This window comes from Phocoena phocoena, chromosome 16 (assembly GCF_963924675.1).
Source record: "Phocoena phocoena chromosome 16, mPhoPho1.1, whole genome shotgun sequence".
Taxonomy (NCBI): domain Eukaryota; kingdom Metazoa; phylum Chordata; class Mammalia; order Artiodactyla; family Phocoenidae; genus Phocoena; species Phocoena phocoena.
The window spans coordinates 12,510,202-12,532,326 of record NC_089234.1 but is presented as its reverse complement, the minus strand read 5'-3'; positions in this window follow the sequence as shown (position 1 = coordinate 12,532,326).

The following is a 22,125-nucleotide window of genomic DNA, read 5'->3' as shown; positions in this document are numbered from 1 at the left end:
GCCACCGTTGTCCACCCAAGAGTTCAGACCCTCCCTTGGGAATCAGGCCACTGCTGTCAAAGTCCATGTAAAGAGAACAAGGTTCACAGACTCTGGACCACAGAGGAAAAGGTTCAACATACGCATTGCGAACATATTGCAAACAGCACCGGGAGAAAAAGCAGTGTGGGGCTGTCTCCCTCTACTACTGCACTCTGTGTCTGAAACTTTTCAAACAAGTGTTATTTTCTAGAGTATCCAAGTATATCCGAAAACTCAGCCAACACGGTCTCAAACATATGAGGATTTCTGTGGCCCATGGAGCAACAGGTAGAAACAACAGGTGTAGAAGGAAATTCCTGGTGTAACTGCTCAAGGAATTCATCAAGGGCCCACAGCCTTCTGTCGTTCTGCTCCTCGGTCCTGTAGACATCAAACCAGCCATCGCTGTTACAAGATAGCCATGGCACTTTACACATATAGGAGGAGAAAGATGAGAGGCTGAAGACCAAAAGCCTTCTCCATGGGAAGTTTGTTTCCCAACATTTTATTTTGGAAAGAAAATTCAAACATATGGCAAAGTTGGAAATATTTTACAGGAAGCATTTGTATATCCAGCAGCTCGATTCCACCATTAGCATTTTCCCATATTTGCTTTATCACATATCTTTCCAGCTCTCCAGCTCTCTAGCCATCCATCAATTTACAGGATTGATTTTTGAGGCATTCCAAAGTAAACTACAGACATCGGTACACCTCCCTCTGGCGAGGTTTTTCCCTGTCCATTCGTTGGCCAGAAATGCATCACGTGGCCACCTGGCTGCAATGAAGGCTGGGAGATGATGTATTTAAAATCAGGTTATATAAGTAAGAAAGAAATGGCACTAGACATTGGGTGGGCAACTAGCAGTGTCTGCACAGCAGGCACAGCTCTTTATACGGTTTGGCTTCACTAGCCTTTTTACCTCTCTTACCTGAAGATGCACCCAGAGCTGAACACTGATGTGGAAGAATCGATGGGGAGCCCTTGGGGCTGAGCCCACACGATTTGATGGCTTAACCTCTGGCACATTCAGCAGCTGTCCTCTTTAGGGACACAGATGGACTGAGGAACAGCCCCTTTCCCCCTTTGACCAACAGCTGTTGGTCCTGTTCTCAATCTTGTTATCTCAAACAGTTCATTGGAAGGTGGGGAGATCCATATTGGTGAATATTTACATGGTCAAATTACACCTATCCCATGTTTCTGGTGATGCTTCCAGAAACTCAGTCACCCAAAATGTAGGTATAAACCAGAGTAGAATTGTGTAACTCTACTTTCTGTAAATATATTGTGCAGAAAGAGTGAATCCTGGGACGAGAGTTAGGGAGCTTGGGTTCTGGTCTCAGCTCTGTAGCTAACCATCACGTCATCTCCATCAGTTCACTCCTTTCTGGGCCTCCTTTCCTTTTTGGGGGATGTAATCTATGTAAACTAACAAACAGCTCTCACTGCTGAGCCATTCTCTGTTCTACGCCTGGGGTGACTTTATCACAACCATATGGTCGTCATCTTTAAGGACTGATACGTCTTTGCAGTGGAACAGACCCCATTTCTTTACCCTGCAAGCCATCATGTTGGTAATTACAAGTAACATAAGGCAGCAACTAGACAGCGTGTGGCAAGAAATGACAGCCTAATAGAGAAAGGAAATAAAAGTACAAAAGTGCGGCCATATGGGGACATTTCGTGAAGGTGTGAAAGCTGTACGCGCAGCCACACCGCGGACGTCTGCACCACCATACGCATCTGTAGAGGATGATTCTAGTGATTACTCGGAACCACTACAAGGTCTCAATTATGTTCAGTTAAATCTGGTTAAGAAGACAGAGGCGTTTGTAACGCATTTGAGAAATATTTCCATAAAATGTTTATTTTCAACGTTATTACACTTAGGTCACCTGGATAACTCGTATGTTTTGTTTCATCTCCCCGTGATGCAGGATACACCGCATCCTGTCGACTGTGTCCTACATACAGAGTTATAAATGCACTCATTTGTTTACTCAATAGGTAGAATGCCACCTCCGTGTGAAGTGCTGTGAGCCCATGAGAGGTATATAAAGCGTCATGGAGAATTAAAGGAGGGATAGACGGCCAACTTGAATTTCATGAAGGCAATGGCCCATCCTCCATACTTGTAATAGTTGCAGAGCAACTCATGTACAGTGATGGGTGAGGCTCTCCTGGAAGAATAGGGGGAAGGTCCAGGAGTCCAGGAGTGTGAAGGGGGTTTCCGGGTGAGAGTGGGTTTGGTGTGGCCAAAGGAAAGGTGGATTATGAGTGATGTGAAAAGATATGTGAATGTTCTTGGCAATAAAATAATATTGACTTTTACTTACAGACTGTGAGACATCATAAAATATATGACAGGATCAGAGTTGTGCCTTGAGAAGAACGTTCTGGAAGCAATGTGTAGGCTGTACTGGCACAGAGAAACGTTGGGACAGCAAGACCCAGTATGTGGCTATTGAAATAGTTAAATTAAAAATGAATGAGAGGTTCCATGCAAAGACTTGTGCACAAATTTAATAGCAGTTTTAGTCACAATAGCCCCAAACTAGAAACAAAGCCCTTCAGCCAAAGAATGGTTAAACAAATTGTTTGTCCACACAATGGAACACTACTTAGTAATACAAAGGAACAACTGTATGTGCAAAACATTTATCTCAAAATCATTATGCTGAGTAAAAGAAGCCAGGCAAAAAGAGTAAATTTTTTTTAAATACATTTATTTATTTTGGCTGCATTGGGCCTTCATTGCGGTGCACAGGCTTCTTGTTGCGGTGGCTTCTCTTGTTGTGGAGCACGGACTCTAGGCGCGCAGCCTTCAGTAGTTGTGGCTCACGGGCTCTAGAGCACAGGCTCAGGAGTTATGGCGCACAGGCTTAGTTGCTCTGCGGCATGTGGGATCTTCCCGAACCAGGGATCAAACCCATGTCCCCTGCATTGGCAGGCAGATTCTTAACCATTGCGCCACCAGGGAAGCCCCAAAAGAGTAAATATTGTACGATCCCATTTATATAAAATTCTAGAAAATGAAAACTAATTTATAGTGCTAAAAAACAAACTGGTGGTTGTTTGGGACACTAGAAGGAGGCTTGGACTGCAAATGGAGCACAAGGAATATTTGGGGTAATGGAAATGTTTCGTATCTTAATTGTGGTAGAGGTTTTACAGGCATATACTTCTGTTAAAACTAATGGATTGCACATTTTAAAGGGATGCAGTTTATTATACGTATATCACATTTCGTGAAGTTGATTTAAAAAACTAAGAGAGATTTCTGGACAAAAATGGTGGATGGAACTTATCTACTTTCATTCCTTCCACCATAATACTAAAACCATCTTTTAAAGGCACATATCTACAAGGACAGTAAATAGAAAAAGAGTCATTAGCAACCAAGTTAATAGAAGCTGGAAACAATGAAGAAACCTGAGATGATTGGATCCTTAGGGGCTGATGGGAAAAGCCAAGACCCACTCACTGCACAAAGGGTAAGAAATTCTAATGGCTCCAGTTACCTCTAGACGTGGGGGTGAAGGGAGGCTGGAAAAGTAAGGAGGATTGATCGAAAATCTGTTTATAAGCATTTGGCTTTTTTTGCAGTACGCGGGCCTCTCACTGCTGTGGCCTCTCCCGTTGCGGAGCACAGGCTCCGGACGCATAGGTTCAGCGGCAATGGCTCACGGGACCAGCCGCTCCACGGCACGTGGGATCTTCTCGGACCGGGGCACGAACCCGTGTCCCCTGCATCGGCAGGCGGACTCTCAACCACTGCGCCACCAGGGAAGCCCAAGCATTTGGCTTTTAAGCTGATATCCTTCCCCACCCTCTCCCTGGAGAAGACGAACAGGATGTCTTGGGACTGAGAGATATTAGACATGGTAGAGGGAGGGAAAACATACCAGGCCAGGGCGATAAGGGAAGGTACACATGCTGGAAGTTGAGATGCCCACCCATTGACTCATTTAGGTCCCACAAAGCTGGTAGCCAAGACTTCAACCTTTAAGGAGAAAGTGGTGGTATCTATGGAGAATTTGGTCTGAAAGGAAAGACTTAAAACACTGTCATTGAAATCACAGCCCCGTTAGGTCATCCTATAGATAAGGCTGTGGTGTTTGAGCTCCCCACATACCCTCAGAGCTTTAAATCAGCATGTCATCTCTCCACTCTTAAATATAACCAGACAACCAAGGGTTATAATGCAAAAGAAGAAAACCAAACAAATGAACATAAATAAGCAATTTGGTCGAAACAGATAATTTGCAATTAGAAGTAAACCTCTGAGACCTAAGATACTGCAACCATAAAACAAAAACAGATTACTATAAAAAGGGAGATTCTGAGAATTGTAAAAAGAGCTCTAAGAATTTAAAATAGAGCAGAAATGAAACCCTCAATTGAAAACTTGGAAGATGATAATATTATCTTAAAAACAGAATGAAAGCAAAAGCAAAACAAGAGATTCTAGAAAGAGAGGTAGATTTTTTCTGTAAGAAAGGGAAAAAAATCAAAATATTTTAAGAAAGTTTCCCATAATTGACAAACATTAGTTGGTAAAATTGAAAGGGCCCAGGGCAATGAATGAAAAAGACCTTGCAAAGACATATGAACATGAGCTTCCAGAACACAGGAGACAGAGAGATTACAAGCTTCCAGAGAGAATGAAAAAAGAAGAAAAGTAAAAGCAGTTCACTCACAAGGAATCAAGAATCACGATGCCTTCAGATTTCTCAACAGCAATACCAGAAGATAGAAAGTAATGGAATAAGGCCTTCAAAATTCAGAAGGAAAATTAATACCAACTTATAATTTCAAACTCAGTCTATTATTCAATTACAGGGTAGAATAAGGCAATTTCAATCAGGCAAGTTCTCAGAAAAATTTTTCTCCTCTGCACCCTTTCTTAGAAATGTCTCGAAGATGAGTGCCACCAAAACAGGAGATTAAGGAAGAGGAAGATGCTGGGCTTCCCTGGTGGCGCAGTGGTTGAGAGTCCGCCTGCCGACGCAGGGGACACGGGTTCGTGCCCTGGTCTGGGAAGATCCCACATGCCGCGGAGCGGCTGGGCCCGTGAGCCATGGCCACTGAGCCTGCACTTCCGGAGCCTGTGCTCCGCAACGGGAGAGGCCACAACAGTGAGAGGCCCATGTACCACCCACCCCCCTGCAAAAAAAAGAGGAAGATGTGGAGTGCAGGTCATAAGAGCTCAACACGGGAGGGAGATAAGGGAAATTCCTAGGATGACGAGGTGGGGAGATTTCAGAATGATACCTCTGGTCTGCAATTAATAGTTGTTTTTCCTATTAGGAGCTTAGAGCCCAAATGGTATCTCTTGTTTATTAGAAGATTTTTTAAAAGCCCAAAACCAAAATCCTAACCTCTGAGGCATTTTTTTGTGCAAAATAAATTACCAAAGAGCTTATGAGAAATGCAGATTCTGTTGCCTCCATTCCAGTGGGGCGTCAGGAAAATGCGGTTTGACCAGCTAACTTCAGTAAAGTACAGATGGTTCCTGACCACATCTGCAGAACATTTGTCTAAACAATAACACTAACAGCTGAGCAAATGTAAACATGGTCATGGCCTGCCAGTATATCTACTCTTTTCTAAATTGAGATATAATTCACATAAATGAATTTCACCATTTTAAAGTTTAGATAGAGTTCCGTGGTTTTTAGTGTATCCACAGAGTTGTACAACCATCACCACTGTCTAAATCCAGAACACTGTCATCACCCCCAAAAGAAACCCTGTATCCCTTAGCAATTACTCCCCATACCCCCTTCCCTCCTTGGCAATTACTAATCTACTCTCTGTCTCCATGGATTTTCCTCTTGTGGATATTTCATACGAATGGAATCATATGTGGCCTTTTGTATCTTGCTCCTTTGACTTAGCATAATGCTTTCAAGGTTATTCTATGTTGTTGCACGTATTAGTACTTAGTTGCCTTTTATGGCTGAATAATATTCCATTGTGTGGATCTATGACCTTTTCCTTATCCATTCATCAGTTGAGGGACATGTGGGTTGTTTCCATCTTTTGGCTATTGTGAATAATGCTGCAATGAACATTAAATATTGATCTTTAGTGCCAAATTCTCTGGCTGCAAGATGTATTTATTGCCATTCTATTGTTTGGGTTATTATCCCCCTAAAATTCCCCTGGTCAAAAATGCTTTATCCTTTCCTAACAAAATATTATTTAATGAGATGATTATAACAATGTATCAAAGTTCTAAAAAACCAAAAAATGACAGGGATTTGTGTTTAGATATTTTTTATAGCAATGACTTTTTGATTAGAGGTTGAAACCAGAGGAAAATCTCAGCTCTAATGAAATGGCTCAATAGATACCCATGATCTGGGTGGTTTACTGTAGTGACCAAATTAATAATTTTTATATTTTCTGACAAGTATAATATATATATATAAATATATATATATATTTTTTTTTTTTGCGGTACGCGGGCCTCTCACTGTTGTGGCCTCTCCCGTTGCGAAGCACAGGCTCCAGACGCGCAGTCTCAGCGGCCATGGCTCACGGGCCCAGCCACTCCACGGCATGTGGGATCTTCCCAGACCAGGGCACAAACCCGTGTCCCCTGCATCGGCAGGTGGACTCTCAACCACTGCGCCACCAGGGAAGCCCGACAAGTATAATATTATTCTAAAATAATTTTGCTAATGGATCATCAACTGAACCATGCTTATAAAATACTGGGTTGGCCATAAAGTGCCTTCAGTTTTGTTTTTTTTTTAATTTACTCATTTATTTATTTTTGGCTGCGTTGGGTCTTCGTTGCTGCATGGGGTTTTCGTTGCTTCTCTAGTTGTGGCGAGCAGGGGCTACTCTTCATTGTGGTGCGCGGGCTTCTCATTGCTGTGGCTTCACTTGTTGAAGAGCATGGGCTCTAGGCATGTGGGCTTCAGTAGTTGTGGCTCATGGGCTCTAGAGCACAGGGTCAGTAGTTGTGGCACATGGGCTTAGTTGCTCCGCAGCATGTGGGATCTTCCCGCACCAGGGATCGAACCCACATCCCCTGCACTGGCAGGCGGATTCTGAACCCTGTGCCACCAGGGAAGTCCCAATGCCTTTGGTTTTTTAAATAAAAATAAAAGACGCATTCTTCATTTTCACCGAGAACTTTATTGAATAACGTATTCACCATTTTGTTCCACTACCTTCTGCCATTTTTCAGGCAACTTCTTAATTCCATCTTCCCGAAACTTTTTCATCTTTTTGAGCAAAGAACTGTTCAAGGTGCCTTTTACAGTCTTTCAGAGAATTGAAATTTTTTCCATTAAGAGAATTTTGTAAAGACCAAAATAAATGGAAATCTGAAGGTGCAATGTCTGGTGAATATGGCAGATGAATCAGAACTTCCCAACCAAGCTGTAACAGTTTTTGCCTGGTCATCAAAGAAACATGCGATCTTGCGTTATCCTGATGGAAGATCATGCGTTTTCTGTTGACTAGCTCTGGATGCTTTTTGTCAGGCGCTGCCTTCAGTTGGTCTAATTGGGAGCAGTACTTGCTGGAATTAATGGCTTGGTTTTCCGGAAGGAGCTCATAATAGAGGACTCCCTTCCAATCCCACCATATACACAACATCACCTTCTTTCACTGAAGACCGGCCTTTGGTGTAGTTGGTGATGGTTCATTTCGCTTGTCCCACGATCTCTTCCATTCCACATTATTGTACAGTATCCACTTTTCATTGCCTGTCACAATTTGTTTTAAAAACAGAAAGTTTTCATTATGCTTCAGTAGAGAATCGCATGTGGAAATACGGTCAAGAAGGTTTTTTTCGCTTAACTTATGTGGAATCCAAACATCAAAGTGATTCACATAACCAAGATGGTGCAGATGATTTTCAGCACTCGATTTGGATATTTTGAGTTTGTCGGCTATCTCCCGAGCGGTATAACATTGACTGTTCTCAATTATTGTTTCGATTTGATCGCTATCAACTTCAACTGGTCTACCTGACCGTGGAGCATCATCCAGCGAGCAATCTCCAGCACAAAACTTCACAAACCACTTTGGACCCGTTCGATCAGTCACAGCACCTTCTCCATACGCTGCACAAATCTTTTTGCATTTCGCTTGTGTTTTTACCTTTCTGGAAATAATAAAGTATAATATGCTGAAAATGTTGCTTTTTTTCTTCGTTCTTCAATATTAAAATGGCTACACAAAAATTCACCAATTTTGATTAAGTCTTTTTAAATGCACGCTATGACAGCTGTCACATACAATCTAACAAAACTGTCTTGAATGAAGTTAGAGACAACTAAGTGCTACTAGAGCCATCTTACAGAAGAAACCGAACGAACCTTTTGGCCCACCCAATAATCACTCAGGAGGTACCTAGAGTACCTCCTTTTAAATAACTGATGATCATAAAAACATGTACGTGATGACAGTGCGGGTTATTTTGTAGCATGGGGTTTCCCGGCGCTCTATCGATGTTCTCCTAAAGTGTTGCGTGTCTGCATGGCACAAAAGGACAAGGAAAAATCATCCTCCCAAAGAGCCCAGGAGGAGGGTGGCGAGGCTGCGAGGAGTCCAGTCGTCCTGAGACAGGAAGGGCCAGCTCCTCTGGACAGCCAGGGGTCCAGCTGCTGCATTCCTAAGCACGGTTTTCCCACCCACTATAGCCTCTTCCAGAACCATTATCCGCTTTGGGACAATGGGGGATCACAGCAGATGTAAAAGCACCGAGTAAAACTTCTTCAACCATAGAGGGAAAGGCTATGACTAAGTGAAGCTCCTAAGAGTGGATGATGGATGTGCAGAAAGGCAGAGGGCCACCAGCAATGGTCCCAGAGGCTGAGACCATGGCGGAGGGGGCTGCCGCAGGGAGCTGGGCCAGGCTGGGTCCAGGGGTGGCCCGGGCAGCTGGCAGCCCCTGAGATCCCTGGGCCTCCACAGCAAGTGGGCTCGACCAATGTTAGTGACCGCAGGAGTGCTTGGGTCTTCAACATGCTGTGTGGGCTCATTCTACTCCTGACCTGAAGCTTCGCCCCTGACCTCCCCACTCCTGGATTTCGCTTATCCACCCCCAATCCTCTTAAGCCTCTAAGAGTGTCACCTCTCCCTCACCAGAGGGCCTTGGGCTGTTCCCCGGTGTGGAACATGCTTCCCGTGCTCGCCTTTTCAGAGCTGAGCTCCACTATCCTGTCCTCAGGGAAGTCTCCCAGGTCCTCCTGCATCTTGACCCAGTCACGTCCACTTATCGTGGCCTCTCCTGGAATTAAGAACTCCTTTACACCGTTTACCCCAGTTACTTTTATCTATTTGGGTGACTCAGATGACATCTTTCTCCTATACTGGACTTTAAGAGGAAAGTGACTGCAAGAGGGAAACCTACATTCTTTTTTCTTTTTTTAATGTAAAGACAAATTTTTTTTTTTTTTTTTTTTTGCGATACACGGGCCTCTCACTGCTGGGGCCTCTCCCGCTGCGGAGCACAGGCTCCGGACACGCAGGCTCAGCGGCCATGGCTCACGGGCCCAGCCGCTCCGCGGCATGTGGGATCCTCCCGGACCGGGGCACGAACCTGTGTCCCCTGCATCGGCAGGCGGACTCTCAACCACTGCACCACCAGGGAAGCCCAAGACAAATTTTTTAGAGCAGTTTTAGGTTTACAACAAAATTGAGAAGAAGGTACAGAGCTACCTCATATACCCTGCTCCCAAACAGGCATAGTTTCCTCCCTTATCAATATCACTCACCAGAGTGGTACATTTGTTACCAAGGATGAACCCATATTGTCACATCATAATCGCACAAAGTCCACCGTTTACCTTAGGGTTCACTCTCGGTGTTGTACATTCAAATGTACAATGGCATATATCCGTCATTGTAACATCACACAGAGTATGTTCTCTGCCCCCCAAATCCTCTGTGCTCCACCTTTTTGTCTCTCCTCTTCCCCCCCAGCCCCAGCCCTGGTAACCCTTGATCTTTTTTACTGTCTCCAAAGTTTGGCCTTTTCCAGAAGGTCATATAGTTGGAATTATATGGTGTATATACTCTTCTAGTCCAGATGGAGTTGCATTTAGAACACTAAATGCAGCCTGGAGGAATAACAGACATCTGAAAGGGGCAGTGTGAAGCCATGTTTCTCTACTGTAGAGGAACAGTGTTGGTAGCGAGGTGGCGTTAGTAGCAACAGTAAAGTAATAATAATAATAATGGTGGCTGCCATTTACCATCCATTATATTGTTTAATTCTCGTAACAGCCCTGACGAAGTAGATATTATTACCCTCACTTACAAACAAAGAACACAGGAAAGTTGCCCAAGGTCACACAACTTGTGAGCAAGAGAACCAGGCTTGGAACCTAGTTATTTGCATATTTGACTCTCCCAGGCCCTACACCCATTCTCATCTCCTTATCTTGGGTGTGTATGGAAGTGAGAGAACTAACTTCATATGTGCGGCTTTAAGTGTTTGAGCCCCAGTCCATGGAATCAGCCCATCTTCTTTCCCTGAATCCCTTCCCAGACAGGTTCCCAGCGCCAGTAGGTCTGGAACTTAAAAAAAAGACCCTATGTGCATAGTGCATGGCAGGCTACCAGTAACTCTTCTAATCCTGACTTTATACCCTTTTGCTGGGTACCGCCTCATCCTCTTGTAAAAGTCACAAATGTATCTCTAAAACTTGAAGGCACATGGGTTTCTGAACAAAGACTCATACCGTCTCCTTTCAGGTACTTTTCACTTTTATGTTCCAGAAATTGTTCCTTACATAAACAGGAGGTATTTCCCTGTCTCTCTGCTCAGATACTGTGAGTAATATGCTTTCAGCTGTCTGCAGAGCTGATCAGAGCCAGAACTCCATTTCACCACCTCTAACAACCATTCTTTTCCGGTAGAGAAACTTGCCATAGGACAAGCTCTAGCTTGAGGTAGGTCATAGCAGAGCACTGAGAGGATTATTCAAACTGGATCAATGTAAAAATGTCTGACCTTAAGTTTTACAATGTTCAGAGATTATTGTTATGTCTCCAGTGTTATTTTTGGCATCGGGAAACATGAGGTCAAGTGACGAAATATTTGGCGGAAGAGGTTTCAGTCAATGGTCACTATTTTTAACATCCCACCCAAGAGTGATCTAACCTTTGCAAAAACCTTTACCTCAAATGCATTTTTATTGTTAGGTCACACTGATAATTCTGTTGCATTACCTTTCCTGTTTAAAAAAATAAATTAAAACAATCTAAGAAGGGAGATAATGTTTAATGGAAAAGGGCAGCGATGAGCTAATGGTTGCCTAGCAACTACTAGACATTGTTTTGCTGCTTCACTCTAGAGAAGCCAAAATAGCGGCTATAATCCTTCTCTAGCCCCCTGGACAGTGTAGGTATGAGTGACAGTTCCCTCTGGGCCCAAATCATTTTCTTCTTTGTCTTGGGCAGCAGATCATTCTCTTTTTTAGCTTCCAAAAGGAGAAAACTCGTCTAATTCTTGAGTACGCTAAAGCCTATACTTTCATCTTTGCAGAAAATCTATGCTTGAACTTCTCAGGTTCTTCCTCTGGGCAGTTTTTACTTAAGTATTTTCATCCATTCCCCATTTCTCCCTTTGAGTTTCCCTGTCAATCAATTACCAACCCTGGTGAAGTATTTTTTGAGGTTAAACAAGGCACTTGACATGATTTAGTTTTAGAAAGTCTTCTCCTGTCCAGTCCTCCTTTCTGCTTCCAGGAGGGTGCTGACTGCCCAGTTGTCTAGGGCCCAGAGAAGGTTGGTAAATCTTTGACCATTGGGTATTCTCACAACTAGAGAATGGAGGGAGAGCAGAAATATAGTTATAGAAAGTATGTTAAGACTTTTCAGGATGATAAGCATGATCAGTAAGACTGAATGAACCTATTTTTACAATAACATTTCCCTGAGCTTATTCAGAACCCACAAATCTATTTTAAGGAACGCAAAATATGTGAAGTGCTTTAAGGTTTGCTCTTCTAAAACACAAGTAATTGGAAGTAGGTCTTATGTGGCCCTGACTAAATGGATGAAATAGTCACTGTGTTATAGGCTGTCCATACTAGCTTGCTGATTTGGGACAGATAGAGGGGACGGGATTTCTTGGCCTTCTTATCTTAGTGGGCTGGGTACTCTAGAACAGGAGTTTTAAGTAGGGTCCTCTAGATAGGAAGTGTTTAGGAGAACCAAGAACCACTGGAATTATATCAGAATACAGTGTATATGTTCACATGTGTGTCTTTTCAGAGAGAGGGTCTGTCTGTGGCCTCCAGAAGTTTAAAAGCCAGTGGCAGAGAGGAAGCTGAGGACCTTTGTCAAGAATCTTTTGGTTTCAGAAAAATATACTGAGGACATTTAAAAGCAAAAATGTCTCCAAAGGAAGGGAAAATAAGAATTTATTAATTAGCAGGTACTTCAGTTCATTCAGTCAGTCAAAATTTTTTATTGAACACCTACTATGTGCTAGTCATTGTGAAAAGTCCTAGGGATGCAGTCATGAAAAAGGAATGGTCCATTAAACCATGCTGTTGCAGCCAAGGGGACTGAATAACATTGGTTGAATATATATTATGTGCTAGAGTTTTATGTACAGTAATAAAATCTTTACAAACAACCATATAAACTTCAAATTATTATCATATTATATATGAACTCAAATTATATATGAACTGAGAGCTTTCTGACTAAAGTCAGTCCTTTATCCACCCCACCTACAGGAGCTTAATTTGGAGAATTTTTTGGGCAGAATCCAGGAATACACTGCGTTGGGGTTTGGGTAGTTGAAAAGCAGCTTCTGCCTGGAATACGGTACGGTATTGGGTCTGACTTCCCTAAAGATCCAGGGAGAGGATAGAAAATGCTCTGACCGTATTTTACACACAAAATTAATACAGTAATGTGAGCCAATGGTAACTGAGTGCTTACTGAATGCCAGGTCTCGGGTTAAACTTTCTGCGTGCATTATCTCGATGTCCACAACAAGTTCACAAGGTAAAGCATTATTACTAACGCCACTTGACATAAGATATTGAGGCTTAGAGAGTTCCCGTAGAGAGTGAGAGTCCAGAGCCTAGATTCAAACCCATTTTACTGTCTTTCTTGTCATCTTTATACAGATATTTAACCTCTTTGGGTCATTAGGAAGCTCTTTGAAGGCTGGAGTCACCAGTTATATTTTTGTTTCTTCCAGAAATTTGGCACATGTGGGGAGTAATAACAGTAATACTAACACACACCCAAACATTCATGCAAGTATCATCAAGAACTATGAAGGGGCTGAGATTTCGTCCTACTTAAAGTCAGCGAGTCAGCCTGCCACTGTTTCATGGATGCTGGTAGAGGATACTAGACTCCTGGATCAGAGACAAAGGACAATTTATTACTCACAAGCAGTAGCCATTGTCTCAGCACTTTTTGCACTGATTCCAATAGTGCGATACTAAGAGGGCCAGATGACACCTGCTCCAGATCTTTATAATGGGAACAGGCATGGCTGCCTTAGCTCCAAAGGAAGACGTTCTTTATCATACTGGACAGTAAGCATGGCTGCTCTTTGATCCAGAGGGAGACACTATCTCAATCTTCCAAGGCTGTTTATACACAAACATCCTTGCAAAGATAGTTTGCAACAAAAGGGTAGCTCTGCCTTGCTTGCAAGATGGGAGTAATGCAAGAAACCCCAGAGAACTGTCTCCCATGGGGATATTACTTGCTATGTATCCGGATCTGAGCACTTTCATATTCATCAATTCCTTTCATCCTCACAGGTCTGTCACATAGGTACTATTAGTAGCTCCATTGTTCAGTAGGAGAACCAAGATACAGAGAGGTTGAGTGACCTGCTTGAAGGTGACACAGTTCATAGTGGTAGCACTGCCATTTGAATCTGGGCTGCTCCAGAGTCCAGGGTGTAACCGCTTCACCGTTTTAACGTTTGCTGGTATCAGCAACACCTGCTCTGGACACTGTCTTTTTCTCCATAGCTTCTCACCACACGAGAGCACAGTGGTTCTCAAACTGAGTGTACATGAGAGTCACCTGCAGGGTTTGTTATGCCAATTTCTGATTCGGGTCTGGCCTGGAACTTGAAAACATGCATTTCTCCATCTCCCAGGTGCTGCTGGTCCAGGATCTCACCTTGGGAACCACTGTGATGTTGTCTAGTTTGTTTATGATCTGTCTTTCCCACTACAATATGGGTTCCATGAAGCTCAGGATTTTTCTGTTTTGCTCACTGCCGTATCCTCAGTGCTTACAATTGTACCTGGAGCATAACAAGCCCTCAACACATATTTATTGAAAGACTCAGGAAAGAAAATGCAGGGAAGTCCATTTCTTCCAGATTCTGTCGTTTGACCGTAACTGTGGAAAACACTCTAGTGCCATCCAGGAGCAGTCAGTGTTTCCCACCACGAGACTCGAGGGAAAGGAGCCAGGACAGGAATCCTGAAGAGGGCGGCGTGCTCCTGATGCAGCGAGGCCATTTACAAAGCTTTTGACCTCGAGAATTGTTGGAGCCACTTCTAGTAATATGTGAATTCCATAAAAATGTCTTCCAAGCTGCAGAGAAACATCTGAGAACTTTAATTAAGCCTTCCGCCATGGGGAATGGAACTTTTATGCACACGGACTTTAGATTTTCTCCTTTTCTTTTCTTTTTGAGCACTGCTGGTAAGGAAGCGAGTCCCAAGTGAGGCTTCCAGTTGAGTTCTTTGACACGGAACTTTTCTTTTTCTGTTCCTTTTTTTTTGTTAATGAATATGGTTTATGAGTAGAGCCAGGCTTTTGGGGAATATGAGCATTTATATTAATGGAATTAGACTCAGTAATTTTTTTTTTTTTTTTTTTTTTTTTTTTGCGGTACGCGGGCCTCTCACTGTTGTGGCCTCTCCTGTTGCGGCGCACAGGCTCCGGACGCGCAGGCTCAGTGGCCATGGCTCACGGGCCCAGCCGCTCCGCGGCATGTGGGATCTTCCCAGACTGGGGCACGAACCCGTGTCCCCTGCATCGGCAGGCGGACTCTCAACCACTGCGCCACCAGGGAAGCCCAGACTCAGTATTTATACTGAGGTATCCCTCCCTCCCTATGGTTTATGATAAGACGTGCAAGTTTCACTGGCTTGTTTTTGTCTTTCCCAACCCAGCTTACCTGTGTAGAAAGGAGGTGCTACTCCAAGACAACAATCCTTCAGAATTAATGTGCATTAATCACAGAGGAGCTTATTAAAATGCAGAATCCCAGGCCCCACCCCCAGAGAGGGACCCTGGAGTTCACATTTTTAACAAGTGATTCTTCTGCTTGCTGGTAGTGCATGGATCACACTTTAAGAATCACTGGGGCTTCCCTGGTGGCGCAGTGGTTGAGAGTCCGCCTGTCGATGCAGGGGACGCGGGTTCGTGCCCCGGTCTGGGAAGATCCCACATGCCGCGGAGCAACTGGGCCCGTGAACCATGGCCGCTGGGCCTGCGCGTCCAGAGCCTGTGCTCCGCAACGGGAGAGGCCACAACAGTGAGAGGCCCGCGTACCACACAAAAAAAGGAAGAATCACTGGAAGAGGGATAAAGAGCAAAGGCCTGGCCTAAGCCCTAATCCCAGCTCTTGTATGCTAGAGAGAGGGACAGACTTAGAGTTCTCTCTTAACCTCCCGGCATCTCAGTTTCCTCATCTATAAAAAAGTATAATGTGTATTGGCTTCCTTAGAGGGATGCTTCCAAGAGTATGGAACGTGTAATGAAAACATTTTAGCTTTTCAACCGGCAAGACTTTTATATGATGTATGTAGAATTAAGGTGTTTCTTTGAGGCAGGAGCATATACAATACTGATTCTCAGCATGTTTAAAAGTTTTTTTCAGTAGAACAATACCATAGTTCCAAGGCTTATATTCTCAATGAGTCATGAATATTTAATACGGACATCAAGACAAGACTTCAAATGGTTCAACTGGAAGGACCAGGTATGTATATATTCACCCATCCACCCATCCACCATCTTTCCATTCACATAAAATGTTGGCCTGTAATCCTGCGCCAGTCTAGCTGCATTAGAATCACTGGAGACCTTGAAAATCAAACAAAACAGTTCCAAACCACAGGCTCAGAGATCCAGTAGGTCTGGGTTGAACTCAGAAATCTACATAATATAAGCGTTCAGAGGATGTGATTTCCACACCCTGGGGGGAGATACCAAGGAAAGCTTGAGAGAATGAGGATATAAGATGAGCCTCAAATAAAGGATAGATTTGGCTAGACAGGGGGAGGGGAGGGGCTCAGCACAAACACAGAGGGGGAAAGCACAGAGGCCCTTCCCAGACAGGGTTCCCGGAAGCAAAAGCAGTGTTAGGTAGTCTAAAGTGTTACCATTCTAGATGTTGTACAGTTAGGTTTGTGTTTCCCAGAGCGTTAAATACACGGATTCATTCACGTGGACTGTTAATAAGTGGTAGGTGGAAAAGAAGAAAGATCACATTGTTACACAAATTTGAGAAGCTTGTGATGAACAGCAGCGGGAGGTCAGTGGCTTCTCAGAGGCCCTGATGTGCTGATGATGTGCACCGTCAAGGTCACAGTGGTGCTAACATGCAGTGTTTCCCAAATGTATTTAACCACAGAAACCTGTTCTTCTTAATGGGCCAAGATTCCACGGAACTTACTATGGGAGCTCCTCCTCTCTATATCTATCAATATATGTACATACATTTATCTATATATTGGTATTTAAGCACCTATCTTTTTTTTTGCGGTACGCGGGCCTCTCACTGTTGTGGCCTCTCCCGTTGCGGAGCACAGGCTCCGGACGCGCAGGCTCAGCGGCCGTGGCTCACGGGCCCAGCCGCTCCGCGGCATGTGGGATCTTCCCAGACTGGGGCACGAACCCGTGTCCCCTGCATCGGCAGGCGGACTCCCAACCACTGCGCCACCAGGGAAGCCCTAAGCACATATCTTACAGCAGTAGATGGTTTCAATCTCTACCGTGTACTCACGGTTGCAGGCGCTCACGAGTTTTTTAAATCTTTAAGCAGCTCAGTTTTCATACTATCTCAGGGAGGGTTATTAAGGGGCTTCACTTATTATTGGAATCAATAATCACAACACCTATGATTTCAAATCCAGCAGGCTTCTACCCAGCACTATCAGGCATCTCTCTTTCTCATGTAATCAAGACACCAGGCAAGGTGGGGATTACCTAAACCCTTCTGACCTCAAGTTTACCACCCCACACTGTTTGTCCAAATAATCTCCCCCAGATAGAGCTGCGCCCAACTGCCATGATGACGACTGTCTGTCCTGTCCTGCACACGCATCCACACTCCCCGCGTCTCTCTTTCCTGGGTGGGCCTATCCATCCCCCAGCTGCTGCTTCAGCTGCGACCAGTGCCCGGCTGTCCCTCTTTGAGAGAACTGCCCTCCACTGAGGGAGGCCGCTTTGCCCAGGGAAGTGACGCCCCAGGGAAGGCCCACAGCCACTGGCCGACTGGGATAAGGGCAGGAGAGGCTGTCTCCTTTGCCATAAGGGGCGAAGGCTTAACCAGCTCTTTCCCTTCCTCATTGGGTTCACTCTCTCCCTTACAGGTTTTTCCAGACATGCACACCTTTATACATCACTTTCAGAAGACATCTGAGACATTGCTTCTCAGAAACCTGATCTGAGGTGCCACTTATTGTGATCCAGATTTAAATCTCTGATTTGGCCAAGATGACCAGGGCCTTCTGAAGCCGCTGTCATCTTACTCGACGGCTCAGCAGTGTTTGTTGCTGTTGACACTCCACCTTTCAAATAAGCCTCTTTCCTGTCTTCTGCAACAACCTTCTCTTCTGACCTTCCGGAAGGAAATGCCACATGAACCTTGCCACAGTGAGTCTAAGCATCACCAGCATTGCTAAAAATGACCTATTACTAAATGTCTGATTTCACACGACGAAACACGACTAAATTACTAAATACGACCTACATTTCCTGCTCTCTGCTACCTGCCTCACTCATCCCACATCACCGTCCACAGGCACCCAACCCTCCCGCACCCCTGTGCAAACAGTCAGCAAGTCTCGTCAAGTCTCCCCCCGAACACCCCCGACATTCATGCTCTCCCCTCAATTCCCACAGCCTTGGTTTAGGTTCTCATCAGTTCTTCCCTGGGCTATTGAAACACCCTAACTGACCTATCTTCAGGTTTGCCTCCCAACCCATTTCTCAACATGCAAACATGCATTTCTTGCTTGCTTGAGTTGATGTGTCCTCACTCCCTAGAGACACAAGTCCAAACTCCCCCACGCGTCTCACTGTCTGTGCGCAGGGGGGCTCCAGCCACCCTCCCCAGCACCATGGTTCTCCGGCTCGGCCTCCAAACTCCCACGCTGCCCCACTGCTAAACTCCTCGCTGCGCCTCCAACGTGTCATGCTGCTCCTCCTGCCTGGGATGACCTTGCTTCAACTGGTCTCCTGTATGAAGTCCCAGTTCTACCCTTTTCGACCTAAACTGAGCATCGCCTCTGCCGTGACCTTGACTGACCTTCCACGGGTGGCAACTACATTCTCATTTGAGTCTTGTTGAAATGTGATTCTACTTCAGCACTTACATACACTGTGGGAGATGCTCGGGACCTCTACCATGCGCATTACCTGGCAATCTGAGCGGCTATTTTGATCAGCTCTGTGAACACATCCAAGTAAAATGCTTACATCAAACCACAAATCGCAGTTTGTGGCATTCAACATCATGCCTCAGTAACACCTGGCTACTACAAGTCAGGGTCACATGCAACGGTCACACGCGGCAGACACTGCTAGCTCTTTACTAAATGTATTTCCTCCCCTTCCTGGGAAACAGTCTACATTTCCCAGCCTCCCTTGCAGTTAGGTGAAGTAATGAGGTTCTAGCTGGTACAAAGTGAGCAGAAGTAATGTATTCCCCTTCCAGGCCAGGCCCATCACCTCCCCTGAGTGCTATTCTATGGTTACTTCCCTTCCAGTTGACTGGGATGGTGACCCCCCAGGGTTGCTAGGAAGAGAAAGTCAGAGAGCTGCTGTCAGCCTGGATCTCTGAGTGAGTGCACGGAGCAGAGCCCCCCGGTGACAGGAACATCCTCCTTTGTCCCATGAGCAGGAAATAAAGTTCTATCGTGTTTGAGTCATTGTAGTTTGGGGACATATTTCTTGTAGTAGTTAACGTTTCCCTAACATGGGCCGGCACTGTGACACAGCCATTGTAGTATAAAGGACGTGTTGGTACAGCCTAAGAAAAGCTTTAAGCTTAAAATTAGGGAGTATTGTGCAAAACAGTTGCATTCACCCCCTAGTCTCACCCCATCGGTGACCCTCACCTCTGCATGAATCTAAGAAATAAGGTGAAAGTCAGGGTGTCAGTCCCACTCACTGTGCGGTGAGTGCTAAGCTAGTGAGTGACCGTAAGCAGCTGCTCAGCGAGACTTCACACCCTGGAGAGAACGTATACCCACAGAACTAAAAAGTTTACGTCTAAGTTATTTAACTTATTACATGTAGATTATTGCTTTGTGTTAACAGCCTACCTAAAAATCAAGCTGTCCAAAACACGCTTTATATGTGTTTCCCAATCACACTGTGCTTATTCATTTTTGCATCAGCACGAGTTAGTGTCTAACGTTCGGTGAAGGTCTCTCAGATATCAAGTAGGGAGGAATTCAAAGAAACGCAAGGCTTCATTGTTTCACTACTCCTTGTGACATTCATAATTACTTCTAGTATCACTCACAAACGAAAACACTTTTTATTCTGGGCAGTCATAATTAGATACTATCCATCAAAAAATAAAACGTTTATAGTGGAGGCATATGCAGCCCGAAGATGAAGTGATATATTAACTTCTTGATCAAATGTCAGAACTTACAGATGAATATGAAACAGACATCAATAATTACAGCTTGTACCGCAGATGTTGGTTTCTAAACCTTTCAGTTCAATGAACAATAACTGGACAGACACACCTTTCAGATATTAGAAGTGGGAAAAGATTACCTCATTCCATACCCGTCACATAGCTGGCCCCCTGCAGCAATTCAGCAAGAGGCAGCCCATGAGCCCTGGAGGAGATGTGGGCTGGGCCTTCTAGAATGACACCAGTAAGGACACAGGAGGAACCCCAGGCAGGAGCACCCAGGAGCCAAGGCTTCTCTTGGACACTACCCTCCGTTCCCATCTCAGTCCCTTTTATTCTGTGTTTCCTTAAGAAACCTGGTCTGGATATAAAAGGCATGTACCAAAATTCAATTTTTTCCTAAATTTCCTCCTACTTGGAAAATTCTTATGTTTTACTTGAATCTACAAAGGGAGTTACTAATATTAATAAAAAGATAATTATCCCTCAGCTAATTCTTGATTTTACAAGCGTATCTAAAAACCCAGCGTATTACATGGCACTTAATAGATAGTCCCACCAAAGGCCTGTAGTTGTGTTCCAGGGATCATGGTCACAAGAGCTAGCGTGGCACCACTGCCATATCTGAAGAAATTTTAGCAAAATGAACACGTATCTCCAGAATACTCATAGGAGAGTAGGAGGAGACGCTGTTGAAGAAACTGCACACTTCATTTTAACACGAGAGCACAACAGTCTGACTCCTTCCTAAGTTTCTTCATGGCATCTAGATCTTTTACATGCTGCCATGTTCTCGACTGGAGTTGAGAATCCCTTGCCCAGTATGTCTTCGTGCTGATTACAGCTACAACACTGAATGTGTGTGCGCGCGTGTGTCGTGTGCCTTTTAAGGTGAGTAAAGTGGAGGGAGGATAAGATAATAAAAACTAAAGAATACAGCTCTACTCATTTTAACAAAATCTACAGAGCACCCCAACCTCAAAAATGGAAAAATGGATCTCATTGTCTCAGTATGCTGAGGTCAAGAATAAATAAATTGATAAAAGAATCTTTTGATAGTTCATTGAAATTTACTCCATATAGATTCTACTTTCTAGCAGAAAGTCTCACTAATTTAAATCTGAAAACCTAGAAAGATGCTCTGATTATTTCATAATAAAAATTAATTCCTTGGAATGCATGCCCTGGGTTTATAACAACTTAGACTTTTCAAAGCATTTTCAGATCCATTACCATGTTAGAAAGCACTGATACCACAAACACCAATCTACATTTGGTCTTGGAAAAAGATTTTCGTGTACACGTTTTGTCCAAATATTACTATTTGTTTCATGAAAGTCAAGGCTAAGACTTTACTAGAGTATAAATTTTAAGCCAATGAATAAACAGTTGGCTTCAAAAAACATTAAACTGACATGCAAAGCATTTGTTGCTCTGCCAGATTCTACAAATAAAAGCGACTTCTGCCAACATGGAAGAACTTGAATATTTTGGTTGGTTCTGAATTTGACTACCAGGTTTCACTAAGTTAATTTTCCAAAATGGGGCCTGACGTTACTGTTATACTCTTGTTTCCTCACACATTACCTCTTAAAACAAACTACTCACAATTGGCATCTTAATTTAAATATTAACCTCATATATTTTTTATAGTTTCGCAGGACATACCTTTCTAAAAATGTGATATCTTTACCTGACAAATGAAAATTTGAACATTTGAAAAATCAACCTTCATATTTTAAAAATTAAGTTCAAACTTGTCTTACCAAAGAATAAGCTAAGTTATTAAAATATTTAGATAACATTTTAGACGATAGGTATCAGGGAAATCAGCAGATTTTAAAGGTGAGGTTTTAAGCTGTTAGTCAAGTTCAGGTAACATTTTATTCCTGTCCTTGGCCTGCTCCTCCCTTAGCTGTCTCTCTAAAAAACAATAAGCACGTTTAAAATACGGAGTTTTGAGATTTATGATCAGTTGCAAAAACCTGCTTAACTACTGATTTGCAGTTTGGGCCAAGGTTTTTAAGTCTGTCATCAGAACTAATTACAGCAAACCTGAGATTATATACTCAAACTCTTCTTTTGGTGAAAGAATAGAATGTTCTGCTGAAAATCAGAAACACCCTGAGGGTTCCCAAAGAAGAATGCACTATCAAGTTCAAATTCTCAGAACCAGTGCTGCAAAGCTCAAAATTACTGTTCTTTAGTAAGGTGTTTTAGCCTGAAGTTCTCAAACAGTAAAGTG